Raw genomic sequence first — 26351 nt, 5'->3', positions numbered from 1 at the left:
CATGGATGAAATCCTAACGGAGACCCTTTCTGCAAAAAGGCGAGTATAATAATCCTTTACCTCAGTTGGAAAAAAATATATCCCATAATGCAAACTGAATTTTTGCTAAACGTATCCATCTATTACTTGTATATATATATATATATCAACATATTTGTTTTTAAAACTTGGATCAAATTTAAAAAGTTTAAATTCATCGAATCACTGCCCTCCCACGTTCTGATTTCTACAATAAAAAAAATAATCAACATTAAAAGATATAACGTGTTTATCATATTTTTCTAGATTGATGCAGCAAAAAGAAAAAAAATATAAATATGGTTACATAGCAAATAAAAACGTAAGCAAAAAATTACGAAAAACATGACACACTACCCTTTCTACGTTCCGAGTTCTACAAATTAAAAAAAAAAAATCAGTAAAAACTGGTGACAGATGGATAATCTGTGACTGTCATTGTAAGGTGGTGTGCAACTCTTACTTATGTCCACCGTTTGTATTTGAAATGTGAAAATGTCAGTGAAATCAGGTGAGTAGATAATGAGAGATTGGGGGGCGGGGTTAATTAATCAGCGGATCGCCGAGGATTGAGATAACGGGTTAATGTGATTGTATAAAGTAGGAGGGATAGACTAAGTGTTATGCCCTTGTTATTTGCGAATTAGGTTCAACGACGAGCAAGTGGCAGGTGAAACACATGTTCACAATAAAGTCACATGAAAGAAATATGAAAATTGACATGAAAAACTCGCACGCAGACGTACACATTTTAAATTTGAATTGGCATTGGTTTGATCTACTATCGATGGCTTTGATTTCACAGAAACACTGGAACTCATCACACATGGATAAAGATAACGAATGCAACTGACTATTCAGTCAATGCTTTCATGATGTAAGATAAAGAAATAAAGAAATGTAATTTTTTAATTATTCAAGAAGAATTTCTTAACAGATATTTAATAGTTCATGAATTTGTGCATGAAATCGGTAAATGTGCATAAAGCGAGACCCTAACTTTCAAACACGCCGGCAGGTGGCGTCAATTGAGGCATGGATTGGTTGGTTGTTTTACGGCATATCAACCCTTTTCGGGTTATTTAATGCCGAATCCAAAGATTTTGAAGAAAATTTTTTTAATAGAATATATTTGTTGTTTTCAAGTCGGTTTCTATTTAACCCATAGTTGGGACCCTAACAGGTACTACCACTCCGGGTCAGAGTGGACCTGGGAGCAATGATAATTAAAGGGTGGCTCCACACTCCCCAAAGCTCGCAAGCTGGGGCCTCACCACTGGATATAGTTTAAAGTCATATCCAGGACCATTGACGTATGGAAGCACAAAATTGATACAATACTTCCGTTATTCTTCAAAACTACTTATATATTTGGGCAAAATATTAAGAATTTTTTTTTGTTAATATATTTTTTCTAACGTTTTTATTTTTCAAATATAGTTGCGTTTTTTTTTTTTAATGCACTATATTTAAATATACTTTATTTACATATACTTTATTTAAATCTGCGCAGTCTATTACGATCGTCGCTAATTTTAAAAATATTATTTTTTATAGTTAACTATATTTTAGGTTTATTTTAAACTTTCTTTATCAATCGATTTTGCGTTTTTTAATCGCATATCTTTTTTTTAAATAAATATGTTTATCTTTTGTCAAATTGTTTAGATATTTCCATGCGATTAAAAAAACAAAATCAATTGATAAAGAAAGTTTACAAATTTTTATATATTTTCATTATAAGTGTGTGTGTGGGGGGGTGAAAAAATAAACGTAAAATATAGTTAACTATAACAATTATATTTTTAAATTGGCGACGATCGTAATAGACTGCACAGGTTTAAATAAAGTATATGTAAATAAAGTATATTTAAATATAGTACATTTAAAAAAGAAAACGTAAATATGTTAGAAAAAATATATTAACAAAAAAATCTTAATATTTTGTCCAAATATATAAGTAGTTTTGAAGAATAGCGGAAGTATTGTATCCATTTTGTGCTTCCATGCCTCAATTGACAGACCTGCTGCCATCTTTGAAACCTACAGTCTCCTTTTATGCACAATTACCATGAAATCAAAATGGAATAAACAGTAGTCGTGGTTGAGGCTTAACAGGTCACAAGTCTGCCCTTACATGTATAATATAAAACATATACACATATTAATTATCTACACAAGCTCAATATGGCCCTGTCGGTGGGGCATTAGAATACATCGACTGCCCCCTTGCAGAGGGTAAAAGTCCCTCAATGGGGGTCCTGGATATGACCTTAAACTATATCCAGTGGTGAGGCCTCAGCTTGTGGGTTTTGGGGAGTGTGAGCCACCCTTTAATTACCATTGCTCCCAGGTCCACTCTGACCCGGAGTGGTAGTACCTGTTAGGGTCCCAACTATGGGTTAAATAGAAACCGACGTGAAAACAACAAATATATTCTATTAAAAAAATTTTTTCTTCAAAATCTTTGGATTCGGCATTAAATAATCCGAAAAGGGTTGATATGCCGTAAAACAAAAACAACCAATCACCCAACACAAGCTCAATAAAGCTGGATATTATGGAAGAGCTGTTGTAAACTTCCTTTGATTTTAACAAGTATTCGAATAATTTTGTTAAACCCCTGTGCACGCACACACACACACATGCGCATACGTTTTCAAATTAAAATTGAAAGTTGATATTGAGTGAACTAAATCCCAGGCAATACCAGATGTTCTTACTGATATCATTTTTTTTTTAAAGTAAAGCTTTATAGCGCAGTAATGTCAATTAAGTGTAAAGAATACCACAAATAAAATGCATTCCTACAGAATAATATATTATTTGAATATCGAATGTCAGGGAAAAGATATTAATAAGCAAAAAGCAGGGTGAACTTTGCCCTGAAAATGTAGGGTAAAAATAAACTGCACTTGATGAAGGGTTATGCTTTAATGGACAGACATTTTCAAGTTAAAGGATTGATTAACTAATGCAAACAAGAAATCACATAAAAAAAAATTAACCTCTTTTCACATGACTTCTTCAGCTGATAAAGTTATATTTGCGCATTCTCATGATTGTCTTCTGTTTCTGCTGGGTCCATATATTTGTATAAGGAGCTCTGTCTGTCAGTCAATCATGCAATTTCTTCAATCTGTCACGGTTATCATTGAAAAATATAGAAAATTAAATTTTATATATATATTTTTTTTTATTAAATAATTAAACTTATTATTTTTTAAGACTTTCATTGTTAAGACAACTTATTCCAGAAGAAGACAGTGTTTTTTTTTTGTTTTTTTTTTTTGTCTTCATTTTATTGGTGGTATTAACCTGAGGGTCGCCCCCTAATGAAGAGAGGAAAGATCTGATGTTGTTGACGATTATTGTAAAGTCCGAAATCGATGTGTGCTGCATGGTTTGCACAAATTTAGAATAAAGAAATTTAGTCACATCTTTGAAAAAATTACTTTATAAGCTTAATTTGAAAATTTAGTAAACTGGATAAAATTAAATAATTTTTATTAAACGATTAAAATCATATTTTTTAAATTATCCATGTATCTCTCTAAGAAAATCCATCACACTTCAGCTTGGAATAGTATTTCCATTTCTAAATATGCAGATTAAACAGCCATTCTTTTTTTTTTTCTTATTCTGTTTGGCAGCATATCAAACTGAAAAAATATTGTTGCAATTCAAATGCTAACAGATTGAGATTGGAAACAATTTCTAACAAAATCACCAGCTGCCAGGAATCAAACGAGGATTGACCGACTTTGGTTAATTGTTTTTACCAGATTGTAGGAGTTGGATCCATAAGAATGCTCGGAGGCAAAGTCAGATTTTTCAATCTCTGAAGAATCAACAAACAATCTGAATATGTAAGACTTTAAAATAAGGATTCTTAGTGTTGAAGTGTTAGAATCAGAGTTGCTTGAAACATCCAAGTCAGAATTGCCCGAGACATCCAAGTCAGAATTGCCCGAAATGTCCGAATCAAAATTGCCCGAAACGTCCGAATCAAAATTGCCCGAAACGTCTGAATCAAAATTGCTTAACACCTCTGAATCAGATCTTATACCTTCTGAATCTGTAACTTTGCTTTTTATGGCATATCAACTTATTTTGGGTCATTTTAATAGCACAACAATACCTGTTGCCAATGATTAGTTGTATATGATGAACTGAACACAAGTTATAGTTTTACCCATACAGGGGGGGGGTAACTTCCAGGATTCATACCTTTTCCACTTGTATTAGTGTGTAACTTAACACAAATAGATCCAACAACTTTGAGTTCAACATACCCGATTCCACAGTCTGCAATGGTATCCATAAAACCAATCCCACACCATTAAACGAGATACATACACATTATATATATATATATATATATATATATATACATATATATATATTTTCAGAATGTGAGAGATTATATATAATTATTTCCACAGCCCAAAGAACGCCGCAGCCCACAAGAGCCACGCCAGCCAATGAACCAGACATTTCAAGCAACTCTGATTCTAACACTTCAACACTCATGTGGGCTGCGGCGTTCTTTTGGCTGTGAAAATGATTATATATATATATATATATATATATATATATATATATATATATATATATATATATCAATCAAAGGCCTTTGATAGAGTATGGCATAAAGGTTTACTTCACAAGATTTCCAAATACAGTATAGCTGGAAATGTCTTCTCAATTATTAAATCATTTCTCTCTGATAGGTTCATAAGAGTAGTGGTTGATGGGCAGAAATCAGAAGCTCTCAGTATTAATGCTGGAGTCCCTCAGGGGTCCATCCTGGGCCCAACTCTCTTCCTAATCTACATTAATGATCTTCCAAATTACACCCTTACATCATTCGTAGACATTTATGCTGATGATACTACTATCTAGGATAGCACATCTAAGACGGTAAACGACCAAGTTCTCTCCGATTCTCTCTCCTCTGATCTTGAGCAAGTGGTACAATGGGGAAAGAGGTGGCTTGTTACTTTTAATGCATCTAAAACCAAGCTTTTATCTTTACATTATCAGCGCTCTGATCTCCATCTGACATCAATTGAAATGAATGGCTCTTGTCTTGGGGAGACCTCATGTTTTGACAAGCTTCTGGGCTTTACCTTTACTCCTGATCTAAAATGGAACACATATATTAAATCCGTTGCCAAAGCCGCTGGAAAAATGGTCGGATCCTTCTATCGATCCAGTAGATATTTCACTGCTGATACAATTCTCTATCTATATAAGAGCCAGGTACGGCCAACGATGGAGTACTGTTGCCACATCTGGGCGGGAGCTGCTAAAAAGGACTTATCCTGCCTTCATAGAGTTCAAAATAAACTTTGTAGCCTCATAGGGGACCTCTTTTTCACAGAAGAGATGTTGCAAGTTTGTCTCCGCTTTATCTTTATTTTCATGGCTAGTTCTCGACTGAGCTCCAATCTATGGTCCCCCTTTACCAAACTTTTACAAGAAACACCCATCTAGCAGAAAACACTATCACTAATTTCCCCCACTCCTTATCTGTGCCTAAACCTAAATGTAGATTCCATAAACAAAAGTTTCTTTCTTAGAACTGCATGCCTATGGAATTATCTTCCGTTTGCCTGCTTTCCAGCTGACTACAATATGGTTGTCTTCAAGTCTAACGTAAACAAGTTTTTGATGAGCCGTTCCATATAAGTTAACAAATTTACCGAATTTCCATTAATAATGGTTATTATATTGTCCAACTGTCTACTGTACATTCTTTAACCCTTATCCTTGAGTGGCCTTTTGACCTTGATAAGTGGTTATGCCTATGTAAAAAAAAAAAAAAATACATACATATATATAACTCTGACAGGCCCCACAAGCAATCTACTATTGAATATACAGGTGATTATGTTTATATTGGGCTCCATCATTTCCATAAAATGATGGCAGCAAAATCCTAGCTCAGGTTTCCTCATCTAGTAACTTTTTTATAGGTGAACACATGAAGAAATGCGAAAGACAAACTTAATTGATCTATTCATTTTGTCTACTCCGAGCCAAACTGATGGTGAAGTCTTCAGAGGAACATTTTCTGGCTGGATCGCCATTAATTACAATCATCACAACAATGTTCATATCCGAAATACATATGTTGTTGTTCTGGTACATTTTCAAGCAGAGATATGAAAAAGAGGATAATCAGTGTTAGACACTGACTAATTTTACAAGCTACATATTTCGATAAGCATCCTGTTTTGCATCTAATAAGGTACAGCTTATATTTCAGTATGTTAATTGCTAATTTGTTTTTTTTTTCCCCCTATTCTCTTATGTCAAATCTGATCTCTTACTCATAACAACACATATTCTGTCTTCTCTTCTCAAGGTCATTTAATATATAACATATATTAGTGAAGTCAATTGCTTAGACATTGCTAGTATTCAAATCGAGCAATAAGTAATGGATAGCTTCCGTACATTCATATCCGATCTACCTCTGCATTCCATGTTTAAAAAGGATGTATCCTCCATTGTATCAGACCTGACCGAATGGTTACTTATAGGCATAGACTGATTCATACCATCCAAAAAATTCCAACAAAAACCTAACAGCCAGCCATGGTTCTCCCCAGAATATGCTGCTGCCATCGCGCACAGAAATCACTTTTTCCACAGCTACCAACGTAATAGACGTACAGAGACTAAAGCTGCTTTCGGGACTGCCAGCAACCACTGTAAAAGAGTAATAAAAAATGTAAGAGAGCTATATGCTCAGTCCGTTAAATCCAAACAAGATCCTGAACAGAAGCATGCGTTCTATCCCAACCATCATCAATGGACCTGAGGTCATCTTGTCAGCATCAGAGAAGGCCAGACTATTTGCCAAGAACTTTGCAGCTAATTCTACCCTATGTGACGAAGGCCATCAACTTCCCGTATTTCCCCCTATAACAGACAACACGCTATGCAACATACAAATGTCTGTGCGTGAGGTTGCCAAGCTAATCAAGAACTTTGATTCCAGTAAAGCAACTGGCCCTGACGGCATTCCAGTTATAGTGCTGAAAAAGATCCAACCAGAACTTGCCCTCGTACTTACAAAACTGTTTAAACGTTGCCTTCCAACACCCTGGAAAACCTCATCAGTATGCCCTGTATTTAAAAATTCAGGTGAAAAGTCATCTCCCTCTCAGTACAGAACAATAAGTCTCCTGTGTGTCATGAGTAAGTTGCTGGAATCCACATTAAATAAAGTTGTAGTCAACCACCTCAGCAGAAACAACCTTCTTAGTTACATGCAATATGGTTTCCGCTCCGCAAGATCTACAGCAGATGTGCTAACGGTTATATCTCATAGGATTAGTGAAGGCTTCCTTTCCAGGGCAATTGCTCTTGACATATGAAAGCCTTCGATAAGGTATGGCATAAGGGCCTACTTCACAAGATTTCCAACTACGGTATCACTGGTAATGTTTTCTCTATCATTAAACCATCTCTCTCCAATAGGTTCATAAGAGTAGTGGTTGATGAGCAGAAATCATAGGCCCACAGTATTAATGCTGGAGTCCCTCAGGGGTACATCCTGGGACCAACTCTCTTCCTGATCTACATTAATGATCTCCCAAAACACATATTTAAATCATTCGTTGACATCTATGCTGATGACACAACCATTTATGGCAACACATCAAAGGCTGTAAATGACAAGGTTCTCTCTGATTCTCTCTCTTCTGATCTTGAGCGTGTGGTACAGTGGGGGAAGAGGTGGCTGGTTACCTTTAATGCATCCAAAACCAAGCTTCTATCTTTACATCATCAATGCTCTGATCGCCATCTGGCATCAATTGAAAAGGATGGCTTTCATCTTGGGGAGGCTTCATGTTTTGACAAGCTTTTGGGTTTGACCTTTACTCCTGATCTGAAATGGAACACGTACATCAGGTCTGTTGCCAAGGAAGCTGGGAAAATGGTGGGATCCTTCTACCGCTCCAGAAGATATCTCACTACTGATGCAATTCTCTATCTGTATAAAAGCCAAGTATGTCCAAGGACGGAGTACTGCTGCCACATCTGGGTAGGAGCTGCTAAAAACAGCCTATCCTACCTTGACAGAGTACAAAATAGACTTCGTAGCTTAGTGGGGGGGTGCCCTTTTCTCTTCCCTGCAACCTCTCTCCCACAGAAGAGATGTTGCAAGCCTGTCTTTGTTTTATCGTTATTTCCATGGCAAGTGCTCGTCTGAGCTCCAATCTCTCGTTGTCGCCAATATTTCAAGAGAAACACCCGTCTGGCTGAAACTACTGTCAATAATTTTCCCCACTCTTTATCTGCCTAAATCCAAACGTAGATTCCATGAGCAGAGATTCTTTCTCAGAAGTGCATGTCTGTGGAACTCTCTTCCGTTTGCCTGTTTCCCACCTGACTACAACATGGATGTCTTCAAGTCCAACATAAACAAATTCCTGACAAACCGCCCCCTTAAGTAAGACACTCTATCAAATCTCCAATACTAATGATTACTACAATACTATCTCATTGATTACTGTACACGCAATAACCCTTATCCCTGAGTGGCCTTCGGGCCTTGATAAGTGGTGACCTCCATGTAAAAAAAAAAAAAAAAAAAAATGACACCTTAGATATATATGAAATCAAAGTAAGACGATTATATACCTAGAAATACTGCAGGTATGAACTCAGCATAATGGACATACTTATGGGGCAACTTTTTTTTTTATGTTAAATTAAAAAATGAATGGGTCATATTGTTCATTTCTAAATTTATACATATATATAAAATGGAAAAAAGGAACAGAAAACCTGTGGTCTTTTTAGAAAATTCTCAACGTTTCGTCCCCATTTTTGGAGGACTTCCTCAGGAGAATGATAAGGATGATTGAGGAAAATGAAATATACCAAAGATGACACTCATTTTTTGGTATATTTTATTTTCCTTAATCATCCTTATTATTCTCCTGAAGGAGTCTGTCAAAAATGGGGACGAAACGTTGAGAATTTTCTAAAAAGGCCACAGGTTTTCTTTTCCTTTTTTCTTTAATGTTATAATATCATACCTGCTTTTATTTCCCTATATATCTCGATGCCTCTGTTCAGTCTCAAGAGACAATGGACACCCTGGAAGATAGTTGCACATATAATTGTGAGACAAGGGTTGTGCAATTCCCAACTACACCTCTCCTGAATGAGCACTGCTTGTGTCCAGTGGTAAGGAGAAGTCCAAGACTGATTGGAAACAATGCCAAGATAAGTGGAGAGGACATACAGCACCTGGAATTCCCAGATGGTCACTCATTTTAGTACTGACCAGGCTCAACATTGCTTAACTTCACTGATCTGACGGGAACCAGTGTGCCAATGTGATTTTGTGTTTATTTTATGTAATTATTTCTTGTATTAACATAAAATGTTTTAAGGAAATAATATTTTTATGTATCGATCTTCAATATTTACTCTAACAGGGCTCAATACTTGAGTAAAACTAGCTATGAAAATATGCAAGGATGAAATGCAGAAACCTCTGTGTAGCTTAATTGCCACAAATATATTTTCATAACTTACTATCTATAAATTATCATGACATATTCATATTATATGTCCCTGTTATAAGATGTTCCTTTGGGAAGCATGACGTACTGGTAGAGGTTATCACCTGGGTCATCTTGAGATGAGTTTTTACTGAGCAAGTTTTGCCGATCCTGAGCTAGGTAACACAATATCTCAATCTCACAGTTGAAAACCAACTACTTGTGGGTTTAATAGTGCAGCTTGATTGCCTTTAGTTGTTTCCGCCCAGATCTTTAACTGTTTGCATCAATAAGGTAAAATAAAAGTGGGGGAACCTCATGAATGAGTTCTCTTTCTGTATGCTTGAACTATCTTAGCATTTGTGAAGGGTGGGCAGCAAGAGTCAGAGATGTAGTCATTGATTGAGAGAGCTTGAATTGGTATTTGATTCACATGGCGACAGCACAGAATGCAACAGAAGACAGTTGTTGTTAGAGATTTAAGTCCAGTCAGGTTAACCTTTTTCTTTAGCCATGTTTCACAACCATAGAAAAAGATCAAAATATTAGTCTAAATGCCTCTTGGACTATGGTGCGGAGGATTCTAAACTTAAGCATTTCACTAAAGGAGGTCCTGGATATGACCTTAAACTATATCCAGTGGTGGGGCTCCAGCTTGCAGGCTTTGGGGAGTGTGGAGCCATCCTTTAATTACCATTGCTCTCAGGTCCACTCTGACCCAGAGTGGTAGTACTTGTTAGGGTCCCAACTATCAGTTAAATAGAAACTGACTTAAAAACAACAAATATATTCTATTAAAAAAATGTTCTTCAAAATCTTTGGATTCAGCATTAAAAAACCCGAAAAGGGTTGATATGCCGTAAAACAAAAACCAAACCAAACCAAACCATCATTAAAGGAGATTTTTTTTCTTATTTTAATCAAATTTAAAATACATACTTAATATAAAATTAAGCCTATAACTTCTAAAAATTAATTTTGAAACCATTATTTAAATCTATAACTTCTAACAATTAATTTTGAAAACTATTATCTATACCTATAACTTCTAACAATTATTTTCACACAATTTTACTTTGATATATTTTATTTTGACAATATTGTTTCCATTTGAATTCTTTTACAATTATCATTTGTCATAAAAAGAAAATTATTTTATTACGTTAACCTATTTTTCACATTCTTACTCATTTTCTTCATCTTTTTTTTCCAATAATTTAGACATTCTAACACCTTGTCAACCATATTTAATTTTTCTTTCAAATGCTTCTAGCTAATAGTTTAATTCGTTAAGAAAACAACAATAAAAAAAACTAACATCTTGAAATTTCTTCATTCAAAACGATTATTTGCCAGCAAAAACAAGAAACGAATTTTTTAAATGCTTTCTTTAGATTAAAAAATAAAATGGAGTTGTGAAATGAGAAATGACATCTTTTAAAAATTGGTTTAATTAATTCCTACAGAAATCAAAACGTTCCAACAAAAAGTTTAAAAGGAAAAACATTACACAAAGAGGAACATCAGGATTAACACAAAATAAAAAATAAATAAATATTATTCTCTAAATAAATTAAAAAAAAAAAATTAAAAATAAATTTTTTTTTTTTTCTAAAAGAAAAATTCCAAGATTGCAATGGAAATTGATGTAAAGATAAAATTTATTGATTCTTTAAGACAAACTAATTCTCTGGTATTTAGAGTTATACATCAGTGTGAAGATATAATATTAGAAACTTCTGTTATAAGTCACATCTTCAGTTCTATGGAAACAGAAAAAGTAAAGATCTGTGTTTCTTTTTCTATAGATCATCAGAGATTACTAACGTTTTCTTTTGAACTCGCAATAGTTCAGTCCTGTCCTATTGAAAAAAAAAAGCATCAGGAAAACTGGAAAACAAATAGTAAGTCAGACAACCCCACTGTCTGAAATAAATTCAGAAAAAAAATCTTACTGTAAATAAAAAGTCTACGATAGGGCTTTTTATTTTCTTCGGGTAATCAGAAATGATTTTAATAATTTATATATGTGAAAAATTAAATTATAGGTGTAACTTTATGATTTTATATAAATATTTTAATAATATATCTAAATAAACAGTAAATGCGAACACTGGCGAAGCATTTTTTTTCGCACTCGTGTAATTAAATAAACCACATAAAATTATCTTTTGTAAAAAAGAAAATATTTTGTTGATGGGCGTGTTCACAATGGCAAGGTTAAGTCAGTTTGGGGAGATTAACACTGGCTTTGTCATTTCTGACTTAAACAACCTCTATCACCACCACCACTGACTGACATCTATTGATTGAATATTCTTGACCTTGAGACTGGCAACAAATGTATAATTTAACGAAAAAAATATATATTTATATCACTGCTAACATACTTGAACAAAGGTTAGCTTTTACATTTGATAGTTTGGAAAATGAAAATTCTTTTATTCTTTTTTACAATAAACATTATTTTATTGAAAGGCTTAAAAAACTTGAATGTTAACATTAGTTGTAATGCCTGTAAAATGATTGCCTATAAAATGACAAATCAAACTGGACCCTCCCCCTACACAGCCACTCCACCCTCACAGACACACAACAAAAAGAAAATAATTGATTTTCAGAAATACATTTTTTATTTTTTGATAATCAGAAAATTCGGTACTTAATGGCAATTTATAAATTAAAAAAATCTATGCAGGTGCTCTTGAGGAGGAGCTCCCAAGAGTATCCTTTCCTGCCTTAAGGTACAGAACTGTCTTCAAAATTTAGTAAGTGAGGACTTTTCGCCTCCCTACTCCCTCTTTCTCACAGAAGAGATGCTGTGAGTCCATCTCTGCTCTATCGATACGTTTATGGTAGCTGTTCGACTGAGCTCCAATCTATGGTCGCTTCTCATAAAACGTTTGCAGCAAATACTCTTCCAGCTGAAACCACCACCAACAAACTTCTTCACTCTCTGTCTCTTGACTGCGCATGCGTGGTCATGTTTCATGACAGCTTCTTTATGCTAAGAAGAACTACATTTGAAAACACTTTGTACAAATCGTGTCAAGCTGGCCTAACTGTTATAGCACTTGATTCACTCTCTTTAGGTTTTGGTTTCGATCTCAACTAGAGCATTATTTCTTTTACTTACAAGAAGTGAACTGTTTAGAAAAAACATAATATTCGCATGCGCATGTCTCAGTTTCTTTTTTTTTTTCTTTTTTTTTAATTTAACGTTACGTTTAATACCTATGATATTTCTATTAATAATAAATAAGAATTTTTCATTAATTAAAATATAATATTTATATTTGTGCATATTTTACGGCTGGGCAACGCCGGGCGGCTGCTTGTTTGTCTATACAGAGCGATTGAACACTAGAACCATCTAATAATACTAAACTACAAAATGAATATGAAATTAATATATATTCTCAATGTCTTCTTTTTTTATTGTTATTTCACCCCAAACAATACACAGTGCCATGTTGTCATAAGGGGCTACTATTTTGGACCAAATTTACAGGGATGCTGTGTAGGGAGTTGGGCAGTGAGATATCAATGTATTTATTTTTTTCGCATTGTTTTTCTTTTTATTATTTCATCTGTTGACTTCAACATTTACTGTGTTTTTTTCTTTTTTTTTTCTTACAGTATTTGCAGACACCCATATTACTTTTACTTATTTCGTAAAGTTGCACTGCCAATCTCCCTACTTCATTACTTGTTTACTATTATCAGACTACGTTATTATTAGACTAGGTTATTATTCAGGTTATTATTCAGGGAGAAATTGTGAAAAATAACAGGTTATTTAGGACGTCCATAATTATAGAAGTCTGACTTTCTCAAATACACGTTTGTATGGTTTCATCTTGAACTTGAACTTAAAAGCTTTGTACAGATTATTTTTGAGGCTTTTTATTTAGGAGAATGAATTTTTTTTTTTTTTTTTTTTTTTTGCAGTGGTTGTTTTTGTTTTTATCTTTTCGTTATTTTCGATGCATTAACCTGAAGATTTTTAAATCTAATCATAGACGTTCAACAGTTAAAAAAAAAAGGAAAAAATATAAAGAAACAATAAAAGTCTTTAAGAAACGAAGATCAAAGTTCACGGTTCAAGATCAATGGATTTACCGAAAGACAGAAGTAAAATAAATAAATACAATAAAAATTGAGATTTAAAGGAAAAAGCTTTGAATAAAAATACAAAAAAAACTTTGATTTGAGAAAAGAATTGAAAGAAATAAAAAACAAGAAAAATAGGAAAAGATTAACATAAAGACAGGAAAAAGAAAAAAAGAACAGGCAAAAGAAAAAGAAAAAAAAGGAAAAGAATGGATTAAAAGGAAAAAGAAGGGTTAAAAGAAAGATGAAAAAAATAAAAATAAAAAACTGCACGAAAGCTGAAAAAAAAAAAAAAGAAAAAAAAAGCTGATTTTCTCAGGATCACAGAATAATAAAAAGTAATTATTCTGAAAAGTATAGCCAAGTATGTAACTTAAATTCAGAAAATCTCAAAATCTCCCTCTTGAAATGAATAGTTGCAACCACAACGTTCTCTATAAATCTAATATGCAACAAAGATGATTCCCTTGCTAATCGGTTAGGGATTTTTATCCTTGGGCTAATAAAATCAACAGAGTTTAGACCATTCCTGTTATGACCTGTTCCCTGTTGTTTGTGATGTAATACTGGTTTTGTGCAGTTCTACGAAGTCCACTCTCCCAGGCTTTATCTTCTTTCTTTGAGAAGGGGTTAGTTTATTGCTAATCGCCTGAGATGCCCTTACCAGAGAATGCCGCCGGGGTTGCTCAGCCACTTTTTGCAAGTCAGAGTGCCTCTTCTTGGAGGGCACTGTCTTCTCAATCCCACTTTCCGACCCTGGTGTCACAGTTCTTACAGTGGAAGAGAACTAAATATAGCCTATCAGCTTTTCAGTATGCATTCCTCTCCATATCTTCTAAAGTCATTTGTCAACTTCAAACTGAATGCGTTTGCTTTCTCTTCAGAAATGAGTTTGTCAGGTGGACGATGAGACAACACAGTGGTTGGTTGAAATACGACAGAATTTGATTTAAGAAGACAGCTCAACAAGAATTTAACAGGACTTGAAAACGACCATGTTGTATTCAGCTGGAAAGCATCTTCATGATATTGTGTTTAACAGACGAGTTATTCTTGGAAAGAAACTTCGCTAATGAAAGTTCTGTTTAGTTTCAGGTACCCAGAGGAAGAAAGGAAAGTTATTTAGTGGTTGTAGCTAGATGAATTTTTGTTGTGAATGTTTTTTGGAGAGGGAGGGGGGGGCATAAATAAGAGCTCAATCGAGCACTTACCATGAAACTAACAATAGAGCAGAGAAAGACAAGCAACTTGTTTTCTGTGGGACTGCATACACATGCCTGATAGATTCTTCCCTTTGTCGACAATGGTAACGTGTTGTTGATTACTAACAGAAGTTCCTGGAACTTTCTCGTTCTACTTCTCGTGCATCTCTTATTTCTAATTTTGATCAAAACTTGTTAAATGATTTGGATTCTAGAGAATCTCTAAAATTCAGGTAGTGTTAGAACGATTAATCGGAATCGGCAATCCAAAAAAAAAAATCGACACTTTTAGAGATATTGGAATCGGAAAAATTTGTGTCTATTTTCTGATGCCAAAAATGATTCTCTTAATTGGCGTTTTATCTGCCTTTTTTTTTTAAAGTAAAATCTTCTACTGCTGATATTAATGATAAAATAATGAAAATCTACTGATTTTAAAGCTACCAGTAAAACTAAAATCGATAGATCACCCTCACACCCCTACAAATGTATTTTTACATTTGATAAAATATCTGTACATTTAACATGTGTTTTTAAGGTAACCGTGAAAAAATACAATTCTATACTTAGATATTAGGAGATTTATAAAGAATCGGAATCGGTAATTGTATAAGAATTGGGAATAGTATTGGAATCGTTCCATCACTAAATTCAGAGCTTAGGCTCAAGGGATCATAAAAGAAATTGAAATTCAGAGAATCTTGCTTTAATGATGTCTAACAACTACGGATCAAATTATATGCAAATCTAAAATATTTGAGTTTTCAAATGGAAGGTTGTGCCCATATTATACCCCTTAAAATCTTTTTAAAACTCCAAAGAAACTGAAATTTATAGGATATTTATTAATTGATGTCCAATACTCGTGATAAAATTTTCACAAAAATTTTAGGTATTTGAATTTTCACAAAAGATTTCCACCCCTTCTTTGCATAAAACTAAATACAGCTCACATTGCCCACTCCTATGCTCAAGAGCCGTGTTCCAAAGTTCATAATGATAAGTTAATTAGTTTAGAAGCGAATCCTGTACATACAAATATATAAATACATACACATACCTGACTTTATATATAAATGGAGATTGCAGATAAGGAAATTCTCAACTTCAAATATATGCACAAACCAGAATAAAATGTCTGACTAAACAGAAAAACAGCATAAAAAGGAGAAAAAACAAAAAAGAAAAGAAAACGACGGGGCAGGGAGGGAGAGGAGTGTCAGAGATAATTCCCTGGCGAATATTCGTTGAAGTGTATCATCTAAATGACCTACAAACAAAACTTCTTTCATATCTAAATTTCTAATGTTTATTAACTACTTTGAAGCTTCTAATGTTACAAGTAATATCAAAGATCAGAGCATCCAATCCCTAGCCATGTCCACAACAACATTAAGTCAATAATAATTACATGACAATGAAAACACAGGTTAAAACTCGTGAATGCGGCGAAGGTGGTTTCGAAATCTGAAGACATTATATTATGAATAAAGGTGTGTATGTACAATTAAACAATATTTAATTTGGACACAAGTATGCCACAAAGAATGCTGTTAATATTTTTGATATAAAATATTAATAGACATAAAAGTTATCAGTGATGAACGTCATCTCCTTCATGGATGTGATCCAATGATCCAACGAGTGAAGTCAAGAAAAAGCTTCCTCACTTATATCAAGCCCCTAACAACATCTCAGGAAGAGATAAGACTACACCTGTGAACCAGATGGCTAGAAAATGACCCCTTTCGTGTTAAAGTTGGAGTTATCGAACTTGGTGGCTTTCATCTATATATTTAGTTATGTCTCTTGTCTTGAGTGGATATTCAATATGGCGTCCAGCAACAGTAACATATGTTAATCCTACGTCGAGGGAAGTACTTCGTGAACTAACATTGGTAGCAGAGCATATTCTTTCGTGTGACAGATATCATATCTGTCCAACTTAACTTGAAACAATTGAAAGAAAGATGGCGTCATTTACAAAACAGCCACCTATTCTGTAGAGTGCAGAAATGTACATCGAATGGAAACAAGACATAAGTATATGGTCTATCTTCAATGATTTACCTAAAGAAAAAACAGGGCCCAACAATATTTTTGTCATTGCCACAAAACATAAGAGAATGCGTTCGACACTTAGACATCACAGATAACGACCAAACTGACGGATTAAAAATAATTACGGACAAGTTGGACGAGATATATTTAAGGGACAAAAACACGATGGCATACATGTCATTCAATGAATTTTACTCTTACAAAAGAGTTGCTGGAATAAACATAACTGACTTTTTGGTGTGTTATGAATTCTCATACCAAAAATTACATTAATACGGAATTTCTCTGCCAGAGGGAGTCCAAGCATTTTTGTTTTAAATGCAGCAAATGTATAGAAAGAAAACGAAAAATTAGCAAGAACAACATTTTGGAAGTTTAAATTACGCAGGAATGAAGGATACTTAAAAAAAAAAAAAAAGTGTTTTCTGATATTTCTGCATTGGAATGTAAAACAGTTCTCGCCATCAAGGAAGAAATTGAAACTGTACATTTCCAACGGAACAAAAGTAAAAGCGAACAAAAGTTTTATCGAGGAAACAAAACAAATCCAACGGACAGACAAGATAGGACAATGCGTTGTTCCATTTTGCCAGAGACTGTACTGGTTTTGGCCTTAGAAATATTGACATTGTTGTGGATGGACACCTCTCATTAATTAATTCCGAGTCCTGTTATCAAACATTGATACATGATTCTAATATAAAAATGTCCAATCTTGTAAAAGAAACACTGGGTATGGCAATGTTGGATTCTGTCTGTTCTAAAACTTTACTCGAGAACTTTGGTTTAATGTATTTTTTGGTACATTAAATGACTGAGATAAGTGGTTAATAATGACAGGACATTTTATTTTGGTGATAGAAGGGAGTAAAAATAATTAAAGCAGTTAAATTTCCAGTAACTATAGGAGGCATAAAAGGGTGTCAGAACATACATAGAGGCTGACATTGTCAAAAATTATTTACCCTTGTTACTACGTCATAAATCAATGAAAACTGCTGGCATGATACTAGATTTTAAAAATGACAGCTGTAAGATTTTAGGCAGATTTATAAAATTAAAAAAAACAATTTCTGGACATTATAGTCTTCCATTGACAAATATGCTTTTACAAGCTGAAAAGTCACCAAACTTTGTGTTACATTGTGAAGCCTTAAAAAAATGCTCTAGAATAGAGAAAAGAACGAAGGCCGAGAAATTACGTAAACAGTTTGCTCATGCACCAAAAGAGAAATTGGTATAATTGGTGAGAGGCAGTAGGGGCTTTAAGGATAAGGAGTTTCTGGCTCTTATTAAGGATGTCTGTGATTCGTGTTCGGTTTGTTTAAGGCTTAGAAAACCTCTCTCTTCGTCCGGTGATGGAGTTGGCTCTTGGAAACCGGTTTAATGACACTGTATGTATGGACTTAAAAGAATTCAGACATAACCAATGCTGGATTTTACACCTAATTAACGCATCCACTGGGTACTCAGTTGATTAAAACCAAGAAGAGGCAAGAAATTATTTGCAGCTATTTTTAATGTGAATAGCATATTTTGGAGTTCCCAAATGTTTCTTGAGTGATAATGAGGGAGAATTTAATGATGGTTACAGAGAGATGAACGAAAAAATGAATATCGAAACTTGCATTACAGCCATTGAAAGTCCATTCAGTAATGGACTGTGGAACATCATAATCTAATATTGGCTAAAGCAATGGAGAAAACATTATAAGATGAGAAATGTGAAACAGAAATAGCTTTGGCTTGGGCTGTTAGTTTTGTGTAAAGAGGGTCAATTTGTATTTATCAGACATGGAGGAACATTCTACAGGATGCATCTATGTCACTTGATGAATGCAAACAAGAGCTTGAAATGCCAAGGATTAAAGAAAATTAAAATTCCCTTAAATGAGATGAATGAAGTCTTGGAAAAGGAAGTTGAAGATCAACATGATGAAAATTCCAATAGAAACAGGGAGGAACTAAAAGACAAAAAAACTACAAGACCGAATAAAGGGAAAATAGTGGAATATAAAATTATTGGAAGTAATGAATGGAAAAAAGAATGATTAGGAGTACACAACCAAAATCAACTGGAAATTATAGCCATTGGCAGAATATAGAACCAGCTTCACAAAATGCTTGGTGTGTACCAATTGGGAGAAGGTTGATCAGTGGCAAGAACTTCCAAGTAATAGAAGGAGATGATGAAGAACGTTTTCCTCACAACTGAACAAGCAAAAGATGTGATTGATGCAAAGGAGAAAGAAATAGAAAGCATGAAAACTTATGAAATGTATGAATGTGTCCCTAAAATAGGACAAAAATGCATATCAACAAGATGGGTAATGACAGAGAAAGTTAAGGATAACAAAAAGATAACGAAAGCCCGTCTTGGCTATGAAGAAAATTCACACAACCTAAAAACACTCTCCAACATGCAGTCGTAAAGTTATGCGGCTTGTAATGTTAACAGCCTCCATTAAGAATTGGCAGGTGGGGACTTGATTTCACCTCAGCATTTTTGCAACGTTATATGCTAGAGAGAGAGAAGTATTTCTCAGACCACCAACTACGGCATGTCCAGAGTCACAAGTATGGACAATGAAAAGATGTATTTATGGATTGAATGATGCACCACATTCATAAGAGTTCCTCAGGAATTAGCTAAACTAAAAGGAATGGTAAGTGCATCTGACAGTGCATTGTTTTTTGGTAGGACTTATCTGAAAACTTGATGGGTATTCTGGCAATGCATGTAAATGACTTTATATTTTGTGGAAATGATTATAAAAAATGTGATTTCAGAATTAAAGAAAATATTTAAGGTTGGAGACTTCAATGTTCACAATGTGGAATGGTTAACTCACTTAAACAAGACCGATGATGAGGGGAGGTTCTGTCATGATTTCTCCATTGCTTATGACCTCACTCAGATTGTTCACGAACCAACCCGTGTGCCTGATACTGACGGCCAGTATGCAAGTCTCCTAGACCTTTTTCTCACAACTTGCCCTGAACTGTGTTCAGCTTCCATTCTGTCTCCACTTGGATCTTCCGACCACTCTGTTGTATCAGTTAAGATAAAAATGAAATGTAATAAGTCCTCAGATGTACCTCTACATCGTACAGTATATCGATACTCTATGGTTGACTGGGATAACTTCCATGCATTTATATCAGATCTACCTCTGCATTTCATGTTTAAAAAGGATGTATCCTCTATAGTATAAGAACTGACGGAATGGTTAATTGTAGGTATAGACCGTTTCATACCCTCGAGCAAAAACCTTCAGCCAGCCGTGGTTTTCTCCAGAATGTGCTGCTGCCATTGCGCATAGAAATCACTTTTTCCATTACTTCCAACATAATAGATGTACTGAGACTAAAGCCACCTTCAGGACTGCCAGCAATTACTGTAAAAAAGTAATAAAGATCGAAGAGAGTTGTATGCTCAGACCGTCAAGTACAAAGTAGCTGAGCAGCGGCTTGGTTCCCACCAGTTTTGGCAAATAGCAAACAGAATCCTGAACAGAAGCATGTGCTCTATCCCAACTGTCATTAATGGACCTGAGGTAATCTCGTCAGCATCAGACAAAGCCAAACTTTTTGCCAAGAACTTTGCAGCTAATTCTACCCTTTGCGACCAAGGCTGCCAACACCCAATATTTCCTCCTGTATCAGAAAACACACTATGTGATATACAATATCTGTATGTGATGTTGCCAAGCTAATCAAAAACCTTGATTCCAGTAAAGCAACTGGCCCTGACGGTATTCCAATTATAGTACTAAAAAAACTTCAACCAGAACTAGCACCCATACTTACAAAACTGTTTAAACGTTGTCTTAAGGAGAATTGCTTCCTATCACCCTGGAAAATCTCATCAGTATGCCCTGTATTTTAGAATTCAGGTGATCGGTCATGTCCCTCTCAGTAAAGGCCAATAAGTCTCCTGTGCGCCATGAATAAGTTACTGGAATCTGTGTTAGAGAAGTAATCAACCATCTCAGCAAAAATAACCTTCTGAGTGACACACAATATGGTTTCCGTTCTGCTAGATCTACAGCAGATGTGCCCTATGTACTGTTCATAACTTTATGTGCATATGTATATATATATTAAATAGTTTGACTCGTGTCCAGGTTACCTACATTTAAAATTTCAAGTGTTTAGACCCAAAATTGGCGGAGGAGTTTTGTATAGTCTGCAAAGGTCATCTCTTTCAACTTTGACCTCTTGGCAGCCAAATTTTCGCTCAAATACTGATTAAAAAGCTTACTGCATATATGAATACACTTTCAAATGTTTAGACCAAAAATTGGCTGAGTAATTTGGTAGAGACCGCAGAGGTCAATTTTTTTTATCCTTGACTCCAATTTTGACCCTTTAACATTTATTGCTTTGGGCTCAAATTGAATTAAAAAGTTTGATCCATGTCCAAGTAACCCACATCTAAAATTTCAAGTGTTTAGACCGAAAATTAGCGGAGGAGTTTGGTAGAGTTTTCAAAAGTCAAATCGTTGAATTTTGATTCTATGACAGCCAATTTTCTGGCTGTAAACCGATTAAAAAATTTTTCTCAAATCTCAATATCCCTTATGTCAAGTCTCGAGTCTGTAGACTGAAAATTGACAGAGTAATTTGGTAGGGAAATGTACACACACACAGACACACACATAATTTCACTTTTATAGATATATAAATAAGACATAGAAAGGAGTAACGCAGTGTCATGTTTTTGAGATTCTTGGAGTAATTCAGCATTTCCTAATGCCTCCTTCCACTGCTAATTTCACTCTCTTTATATAGAACTAATGCATTCTTTTAGCGTCTTATATCAAAGAAATCCATCTGAATTAATTTTGAGCACACATTTGCCATGTCCATCATGTTAAAGAAATTGTTTGGTTCCCTACTCAGCCTTATGGATAATACGGCACTAAAGAGACACTGTTAAATATTGAACCCTATTTTTATCAGTAACTTTTGCATATTACTTACATGTTGGATTATCTAATAAACATGCGCAGACACAAAAATACAATGGACATACTTTTCTTTGGGAGTGGCAGACGTCTGTAAACCACATAGACCGTTTATTTTATACCTTGTATATTATTATTACGATGGTGTGTTCCAAAAGTAATGCCTCCTATTTTTTATTCCTCCTGAACAAATCATGAGAGATTGTAGTTGCATTCTCATGATGATTGAACTTATGCATTCATGTCCTGAAAGTTTCATTTCTCTGTTGCAGATATTGATCGTGTGAAATTTTTAGAAAGCAACCTCTGTCATGGGTGTGTGTCAGAAGCAAAGATGCGTCATTGAATTTCTTGCAAAAGTACATTGAGAATGGTCGTAACTACGAGGGGTGTGGAATAAGTAATGCCCCTGAACCACTTCCAGTTGTCTGATCTAGCTGAAATTTTGCAATGATTTATATCTCTACAGGTTATGTGCAATGATTTATATCTCTACGGGTTATGTGACAAATTACAGCTCTGAACTAATTGTGGTTTCTGTTTTACAGGTGTTTGAACTGAGTCAGGTGTGAAATGGAGCCTGTTGAATGTCGAGCAGTGATCCGGTTTTTGTATTTGAAAGGATGCACACCACAGGAGACTTTTGATGAAATGAAAGAAACTTATGGTGATAATGCCCCATCATATGACCTTGTAAAACGCTGGCATCATAAATTCAAACATGGCCGGAAGTCTGTGGAAACAGCTCCCAAACCTGGTCGCCCCTTCCCCTTCTGCCATTGATGAGGCATCTGTCCATCAAGTTGAGGCTGCCATTTTGGAAGATCGGCGCATTACTATTCGCCAAATAGCCCAAGATGTCAAGATTAGTACAGCGTCTATGGAAACTATCATTCATGACCATTTGCATATGCATAAGGTGTCTGGCAGATGAATTCCCAGGTTGCTCACACCATTCCAGAAGCGAGAATGCGTCGAGTGCTTGAGGATGAATTTGGAGATGTGCCAAGAAGATGAGTCAAAGTTTTTCAAAAGACTGATTACACAGTATGAAACCTGGGTCCATCACTATGATCCAGAGACCAAAGCCCAGTCAATGCAGTGGAAGCACTTGGACTCACCACCTCCAAATAAGGCAAGGGTGCAGCCCTCCGCTGGCAAGGTCATGCTCACAGTCTTCTGGGACCAGGACGGAGTAGTGATGACAAATTTCCTGGCAAAGGGTACCACAATTACAGGAGCCTATTATGCATCACTTTTGAGGAAATTAAGGGAAGCTATCAAAATCAAAAGATGGAGCAAGATCAGCAAAGGTACCCTCCTCCTGTAGGACAACGCTCTGGTCCACAACTCGCATGTCGTCAGATCAGAAGCACGGGCGTGTAGTTATGAAATCCTCCCCCATCCTCTCTACTCTCCTGACCTTGCACCCTCTGACTTTCACCTCTTCCCAGCCATGAAGTTGTTTTTGAAAGGAAAGCGTTTCCCAGATGATGCAGCCTTGATTTCTGAAGTCACGTCGTGGTTGGAGGACCAACCTGGGGTGGTCTATAAAAACGGTCTCCAGAGCTGCATCAAACGATGGGAGAAATGCATAACTCTGGGTGGTTCCTATGTAGAGAAAGACTAATAACTGTACCAAGTTTCGTCGCTCTACTGCTATGGGAAGTGGGCCAGGGGCATTACTTATTGCACGCCCCTCGTATGTAGAAAAATGGAGCACAAATGGTAGCTCGTTTCTATGATACAACTTCCGTCTTCGCAACTCTTCAATTTTTTGGGTAAAAAAAATAGGAGACTTTACTTTTGAGAACGACCCTCGTATTATTAGAAATTACAAAATAAACGTAACATGCAGTTCAATGTTAGAAACAAAAGTTGCTTCCATTGCTCACTTTTTCCTACGCAACACCAAAACAGGTTCTGCTAGTATAATGCATGTATTTTAATAGACATCAAATTCACATCGGTAAATGAATCGAAAAAAAAATTGATTTTAAAACAAAACACACGTAAATCACATCTAAAGTTCGGTGTAGGCGTTTTTGATGTGTAGAAGTTCTTTACAGACCGAGAAGGATTTCGTTTTGAAATAAGACTTGACTGGAGAAATTATTTGTAGTTAACGATAATCAAAACAAGATGAACGCACACACTTTGATATTAAACAAAAAACTATCTATTCTATATGTCCATAAAAGTGAGAATGTGAGGACAACTCTCAACTTATATACTCAACGAATTTTGATCTACATATTTGAAATTTGGTATATAGGGTATTCAGACATGTGGAAAGCTTTTTAATTAGTTTAATTGGTTGGAGAAAAGGGCTGCTAAGGGGTAAAAATTGAAAATTGGTATTTGGGAGTCATCGGATTTTTATCTGTCAACTGTTTCACAACTGTGCATGCGCAAATTGTTCATATGGCAGCTCCCTTAAGTAGGTTTGAAAACACTTTTGAAAGATCGTGGCAAACTGGTCTAATTGTTATCGTACTTAACTCACTGTCTTTAGATTTTGGTTTTGATTTCAGCTCCAGTATTTTTTTTTTTTTTACTTACAAGAAGTGAACTGTTTAGAAAAAACATAATACTCGCATGCACAGGTCTCAGGTTCTTCTCCTTTTTTTACTTCATTTTTTTTAAGGAATTTAACATTACATTTAATACCGGAAAACGCCGGGTACATCTGCTAGTAAATAATAATAATAATAATAATAATAATAATAATAATAATAATAATAATAAAGAATGGCAGAAATTGGAATCAGAGGAATAACTGCAAAAATACAACGCCTAACGATAAAGAAAACAGCTGAAATATTAAGGAAAACCCTAGAATGTGGGGAATAACACAAGACAATATAACAAAGAAGCGTTACAGGGAATGAAGAACGCGGGAGCTGCATATCTACAAGTTCTACACCACCATCATGCATCCCTCCCATTGTCTCATCACCCCCCCCCCCATAGAAAAGTGATACCAAAGAGCCGAGAAGGTCAAGGAGGATGGAAAGACCGAGGAGAGAGCGCTGGCCAGACCTCCGCTTGTCAAGCACGAAGAGAACTGGGATCGTTGGAAGGCTTAGTGCCACTCAAAGTCCAGTACAAACCAATGGCCACTACCAGCGAGAAATCAATGGTAAGCAGCTGTTGCGATGACTCAAACATATTTGCAAATGCTATCGAAGGAGGTGGAGAGAGCTGGACGTCTGGGGAGACTTGTTGTCACTCAGCTTCCAGAGAACACCACGGGTCTCCAAACCGATCGTTCGTTGACTTGTGTGAAAGCTCCATGTGAGCCAATAATAATAATGGTGCTCTGTGTCATTCAAAAGAATGATTTCATGTGAATCAACTCGTATGTTAAGACAAAGAAATGAGCATTTTATAAAGTTGAAAATGCCAAGTTTTTCATAGAAATTTCATATTTATTCAATTATTTTAGATACATTTTTTGATAAAGAACGGAAAACTGTTCGAAATATTAACTAAAAATTCACAATGACACAAATTTCATGCTTTTGTTTTCTATAAAACTATTTTTTTTATTTGTGAAATGTGAAAAAAAGAACATTCATGTTTAGCCAATAAACACACAGACACGTGTGTCTGTGTGTTTATTTACATGCTAGCCACTTAAGTGGCCATTGAATGGTACCAAGGTTTCTTGTCTTGATTCACTGTCGTTTTTTTTTTTTTTTTTTTTTTTTCTTTTAAACCCAGTTAAACAAACCACAGCGATCATAAACCACTTAAAAGATGCAATGCTGGAAAAATCATTTGAGAGATATATCACACGCACACGCGCGAGCGTGCGGCGGCAGCAGCAGCTGCATATGCTTGTTTTCTTGTTTGTCATTCTATATAACGATATATAATAATATAGACTCATGCGTATTTATTTGTATATTGATATAAACAGAAATATATGTACTTTCATCCCGTCACGTTCATCAAAATAATAATAATGTATACATGAAAAATTACTAACATAATTCTATGGTTTTATATGAATATAATGAAGAATACAGGGGAAGCATAATTCCCCCCCCCATCATTTTTGACTGATAATGTACACTAGTCAGAAAATAATGCACGGACCGAGTCAATATTTTGTTTACGATGATTTGTCGGGAACGATTATATATAGGCTTTTATGCAAGATCTTTAGTTTTTCCATCTATGTGCCAAATAGCAAAATTTATACTGATTATAAACATTATTATTTTTTTTTTTTTTTTTACACAGTGATCACCACTTATCAAGGCCCGGAAGCCACTCAGGGATAAGGGTTATTGCAAGTACATTACGTTAGTGTTAGTTATTTTGCTGAATACATTCCCTCTGATGAGCCATTTGTTGAAAATCCATGGATTAGAGAAAAAAAAAAAGTTAAATATTTTTGTATTCCTTATGAAATAATAAATTTGTCGTAATTTTTTTTTAATTTA

General features: G+C 35.0%; 1 protein-coding gene across 3 annotated transcripts in view; it reads right to left on the bottom strand.

Moving 5' to 3' along the window:
- Positions 1-26351, bottom strand: part of LOC145254440 (coronin-7-like) — a 398384-nt gene that overhangs the window by 267227 nt on the left and 104806 nt on the right. The window lies entirely within an intron of this gene.

Source organism: Euprymna scolopes, chromosome 3 (genome assembly GCF_053919585.1).
Source record: "Euprymna scolopes isolate OS-2025 chromosome 3, ASM5391958v1, whole genome shotgun sequence".
Taxonomy (NCBI): Eukaryota; Metazoa; Mollusca; class Cephalopoda; order Sepiida; family Sepiolidae; genus Euprymna; species Euprymna scolopes.
This window is presented reverse-complemented; position numbering and strand designations above follow the sequence as displayed.